The sequence below is a fragment of the Otolemur garnettii genome, unplaced genomic scaffold, assembly GCF_000181295.1.
Source record: "Otolemur garnettii isolate 467f Iridium unplaced genomic scaffold, OtoGar3 scaffold00229, whole genome shotgun sequence".
In the NCBI taxonomy this organism is placed as follows: Eukaryota; Metazoa; Chordata; class Mammalia; order Primates; family Galagidae; genus Otolemur; species Otolemur garnettii.
In genome coordinates this window covers 34,757-40,540 of record NW_003852624.1, presented here as the reverse complement: position 1 = coordinate 40,540, position 5,784 = coordinate 34,757, and the positions used below count along the sequence as shown (strand labels likewise).

The 5,784-nt window shown below is 39.2% G+C and overlaps 1 protein-coding gene across 3 annotated transcripts in view; it reads right to left on the bottom strand.

The window, feature by feature from the left end:
• Positions 1-5,784, bottom strand: part of RPS6KC1 (ribosomal protein S6 kinase C1) — a 196,358-nt gene that overhangs the window by 174,367 nt on the left and 16,207 nt on the right. The window contains exon 1 of one of the 3 annotated variants that reach the window (XM_023508197.1): positions 4,234-4,281. The exons of the other annotated variants lie outside the window; for them this stretch is intronic. The gene's annotated coding sequence lies outside the window, so the exon portion shown is untranslated. Of the gene's footprint in view, positions 1-4,233; positions 4,282-5,784 lie in introns of those variants that run through there. 3 annotated transcript variants of the gene reach the window in all.

Sequence of the window (5,784 nt, the reverse complement as noted above, 5' to 3'; positions counted from 1 at the left end):
CCACAACGCCCGGCTATTTTTTGGTTGCAGCCATCATTGTTTGGCAGGCCCAGGCTGGATTCGAACCCACCACCTTAGGTGTATGTGGCTGGCACCTTAGCCACTTGAGCCACAGGCACCGAGCTGGTTGACTAAGTTTTTAATAAAAGCCATTTTAATCAGGGTGAGATGATATCTCATTGTAGTTTTAATTTGCATTTCTCTGTTGACTAATGACATTGACCATTTTTTTCATATACCTGGTGGCAATGTTTATGTCTTCTTGGTGCAGGGGCTCACACCTGTAATCCCAGCACTCTGGGAGGCTAAGGCGGGCGGATCACCTGAGGTCACAAATTCAAGAAGTTCAAGACCAGCCTGAACTACAGCAAGATCCCATCTCTAAAAAACAGCTGGGCGTTGTGGCGAATGCCTGTAGTCCCAGCTTCTCAGAAGGCTGCGGCAAGAGAATCACTTGAGTCCAAGAGTGTGAGGTTGCTATGAGCTATGACACCACAGCACTACAAAGAGGAGGGAGCATGGGGGGGGGGCAACAAAGTGGGACTCTGTCTCAAAAAAAGAAAATAAGGGGGTGGCGCCTATGGCTCAGTGAGTAGGGTGCTGGCCCCATATAAGGAAGGTGCAGGGTTCAAACCTGACCAAACTGCAAAAAAAAAAAAAAAAAGAAAAGAGGAAAAAAGAAAGCTATTCAGTTCATTTGTCTATTTTAATTAGATTATTGGATTTTATCCTATTTAGCTATTAGAGTTCTTTATATAATATAGTTATTAATCCTTTGTCAGGTGAATAGTTTGTAAATATTTTCTCCTATATTGTGGGTTGTCTCTTCAGCAAAAATTATTTTCTATAATAAATGTTCGCTACTTTCCCAATGTAAGAACTAGAATTTTGGCCTTTGCAACTGGGCAAATGGTGGGCCATTCTTTGCAGTGAGGGCTGAAGAAGAAGCAGTTTTGAGGCAAGACAGAAATTCAATTTTTAGCATATTTAATGTAGATGCTTATGAGACATCTAAATGGAGTTGTTCAATAAGATAAGTTTGGGTCTAATAGCAAGAACTAAGATTCATTAATTTGGGAGTCATCAGCAGATGGGTGGTAATCACTCAGAAAAGGCTTCTCAGGAGCCCTCCTCATTCTAAGATGAGGAACCTAACAACAGAATGACAGGGGACCCTTAACACCTGAAGGACCAGGCAGAGGTAAGGAAAAGAAAACTAAGTACAAAGTGTTTGAGAAGTTTGGCTTTGCAGTGAGATGGGCCCCTGAGATGGAAGAAGAGATTTTATTTTAAAATGGAAGGAATAAGACAAATGCTGATACACAAAACCCACAGTTCCAATAAGAGAACAAGAGGAACTACATGACGGAGAAGGCCAGCTAGTGAGGTTACAGATGGTTTTAATTTTTATGCTTTTTCCTTCTCTGTAGTTTGATTTTGACACATGAACATAAATAATTCTGTTATGAGAAAAAACAGTCATTTTTACATTTCAAAAATATATCAAATGATGGTGGTCCTACATTGCCAAGGGATAAGGGGAAAATGAGTGATGAGTTTATGAAAGTAATTATCTTTAAAAGATAAGTGACATTATGAACCGAACATTACATAAGGTTAAAAGCATTATGAGCTGCACATGAAAGCTATTCAAAAGAGTCTAGGTTATGGAAACAAATCTGAAGATAAAATTTTTAATCTCATTAAAGTCATTTTATGTATTATAGATAGGGTATCTCTCTGTTGGCCAGGCTATAGTGCCATGGCCCAATCCTATCTCACCGTAGTCTCAAATTCCCAAGGTTCAAGTGATCCCTGTGCCTCAGCCTCCCAAGTAGCTGAGACTATAGGCAAGCACCACCATACCTGGTTAATTTTTCTATTTTTTGTAGAGACATGGTCTCACTAAATTGCCCAAACTAATCTTGAACTCCCACTTTGGCCTCCCAATGTGCTGGACTATAGGCATGTGCCACCATGCCCAGCCTCATTTTTAAATAACACAAAAGTAACTTAACAAGGAAAATTTAAAACTTTAATCACAATCATGATTAAAATACCTTGGTGAATAAAACAATAGTCTAATTATAGCACGAATTAGAATTGGTGTTTCTTCGTCATGCTCTAATTTATTCACTCACATTCCTCATTCTCAACATTAGGGATACAGAATCAAAATACTCAAGAGCACAAAAACATGTCACATCTAATGCCTCCTTTTTTTGTCACTCTTTTTAAGTTTTGAAGCTTCCAGAAATTTCAAAGTGAAAAAGTGAACAAGAGTATACATTTCTACAACATTAGCAAATACTGATGTTTACATCCAGGCCACACAAAATTCTCAAAGACACAAGCTAAAATTATTTTCTATAATTAAATGTTCAATATTTTTGACCAGGTGCGGTGGCTCATGCCTGTAATCCTAGCACTCTGGGAGGCCAAGGTGGGTGAACTGCTTGAGCTCACAAGTTCTAGACGAGCCTAAGCAAAAGTGAGACCCCATCTCTACTGAAAACAGAAACACTGAAGCAAAAGGATCACTCAAGCCCAAGTTGGAGATACTGTGAGCTATGACACTACAGCACTCTACCCAGGAAGACAGCTTGAGACTGTCTCAAAAAAAAAAAAAATTTTTTCAATTACTTTCATATTGGAAAAAATAATTGTATAACACCTAGTTCTTCATGGAGGCAAATATGCATAAATTTATTCATTAAAGTCACTCTGAAGAAAATTTGCCAATGAAATATTGATTCAGTAACAGCAACACAAGACCATAAATTTAATAAAAGCCTTAATAGGCATGGGCCACCATGCCCAGCCTCATTGATTACAGCCTCAAGACACCTGTATTTTATTATACAATTTAATTAACTTTGTCCTTTTTTACTCTCATATAATATTTAAGACTCACTATTATCTTTTCTTACAACCAACAACATCAGTATAATACTACTTCCATTTTTCTTCCCAAATTTCACCAATGAAATACGCTACCTACAGAGAAACTGCTATAGGTCACTTTTTTTTTAAAGGAGGGAGAGGCAGCACACCATCTCTCTCTTCGCTTCTCTGCAGGATTCACATTCTAGAGCAAGAGGTCCCCAACCCTCACCCAGCGCAAAGAAGAGCTCCACATCCCCCTCCTTCACACCTCAACGCATCCATGGAAAAACTATCTTCCACCAAACTTAGGAACTGGGCCACACAGCAGTTGGTGAGCAGCAGGCGATCCGGCAGAAGCAACTTCATCTGTATCTATAGCCACGCCCTATCACTCACATCACCTCCTGCGGCTCCGCCTCCCCTGCTTCCTCTATGGAAAAACTGTCTTCTATGAAATCGGTCCCTGAGGCCAAAAAGACTGGGGACCACTGTTATAGAGAATCTACTAAAGGAGAGGCCACAGATTAACTATTGCTGTCCCCCAGCAAATTCACCCCTGTTTTCTTAATAAATAAAAATTCAAAGGAAATTGTTAATTTTTTTTTATAAAGCTCTCTTAGATAATTTTAAATTACTCCAAGTGGGTGTTCTTTTTAGCATTTTTAGGAAGAAAACATAAATATCTGGTGGCATGTGACAAGAAAACAACAAAATTTCTGCAGTTTTAAAAGGATAGCATATTATTACCCCAGTATTTAGTTAAACTAACAGTACATCCAGTCCTCAATACCCTTGAAAAGCCTGACTATATTCTAAATCAGTAACTAAACAAGTTAATAGGAAAAGAAAGCAAAGGAAAAGGAAATGAAAGTTTCTATTTTTTTTTTTTTTTTGAGACAGAGTCTCACTATGTCGCCCTCAGTAGAGAGCTGTGGCATCACAGCTCACAGCAACCTTAAACTCTTGGGCTTATGCAATTCTTGCTTGAGCCTCTCAGGTAGCTGGGACTACAGGCACCCACCACAATGCCCGGCTATTTGGGGGTTGCAGTTGTCGTTGTTTAGCAGGCCCGGGCCAGGCTCGAACCCACCAGCCTCTGTGTATATGGCTGGCGCCCTAGCCACTGAGCTACAGGCGCCAAGCCAGGAAATGAAAATTTCTAAATGATGAATTCCTCTCCTACATGAGAATTACGTTTAAGTGAAATACATGAAAAACTAAAAAAAACAAGTACTATTATAATTTCAAGGTTATTCTATATTCTAAGATGCCAACTAGATAAAATTTTTTTTAATTATACCATTTCTAACAAAGGACCATGCAATTGTCTAACTAAAAGACACTTACAAGAGTTTTCTGATGAATGGTTCACCAACAGTTGTTATTATAAAAGAGTATTCCCCAAAAAAGGATTAAGGAAATGGCAGAGAGTATGTTCATGGATAGGTTGGTTCAGGATTCTCCCTGGAAAATGGGAACATCAAGCTACAAACTACAGCACAGCAATCAGACAACGCATTTAAAGGAAACACAACCCATTTTCAACTTTAACAGAGCTGTAACTTTCAAAAGCAAAATAGCCTGGCATTCACTATTAATTTGAAAAGAATTGTTCATATTAATCATTCACACCTTTTAAGCAGAGAAAGTACAGTACTTTAATTAATCAATAATACAAATTATTTTCACAGGCATACATGTCCTTTTCTTCCCAAATAATAATACTACAATATTCTTCCTGACCTATGTTGGGTATGTTGTCTTAAAAACCCATGAGGAAGAGTATAAAATATTTGTATGTCTTTTTATTAACTTTTTAATCATAGGACAAAAACAAATACCAGATCAGATATGGCAAGAAATGGAAATGTTTGGCTGGGGTCAGTGGCTCACACTCATAATACTAGCACTCTGGGAGGCCAAGGTGGGTGGATGGCCTGAACTCACAATTTCAAGACCAGTGTGAGCCAGAGAGATCTCATCTCTAAAAAGCAAACAGCCTGGGCGCCTCTAGTCCCAGCTACGTGGAGGGTGAGGCAAGAGAATCACTTGAGCCCAAGGGCCTGACTTTACTGTGAGCTATGACACCACAGCACTTACCAAGGGTAGCAGTAAGACTCTGTCTCAAAAAAAAAAAAAAGGAAATGTGTAAAATTTACATATTATCTAAACCTGAGGTCACACACTCAAACCAACCAGTACCAAGCAATCAGCTTAAATGTATGAATTAAGCCAGGTATATTTAGTAAGGAGTGGTGGGACTTGGGTCTAAACTAAGGTGACCAGATGTCCTGCTTTTGACGGGACAGTCCTGATTTTTAACCATTTGTCCCATGTCCCGCGGTGTTTTAAACAAGTCCCAATGACAAGCTAGGGAACTGTGGGAGAATGGGAAGGGAATATATGGTTTTCGGCTGCTGAAAAGGTTAATGTAACTCCATTTGGGAATGAAGAGGTTAATGTAACTTCATTTGGAAATGAAAAGGCTAATGTAAACTCCCTACTCCCCTCCTGGGCAAGGTTGCCCAGGTGGAATGGCATCAGAAGGATACTGGCTCCCTCCCTCCCTTCTAGGCAAGGACAATTAGCTCAGAAGGAGTCAAACTGTCTGCAACAAACAAGTAGCCCCCCCAGAGGGTCCCTAACCATAAACAGCTCAGCCAAGAGCCCCCCTCCCCCATCCCCCCAATGGTGTCCCGCTTTGCCAATGTTAAAATCAGGTCACCTTAGTCTAAACAAAAAGTATGTAACCCACCAAGTGGTGGGATAAAAAGCAAAAAAACAAAACAAAACCTGTTGCAGAATCAGAAGTATAAATTTACAACATCTGTTTTAAATAATTTAGTGAGAAAAAAATATCCCCAATATATACCATTCTGGTCTTTTTTTTTTTTTTTT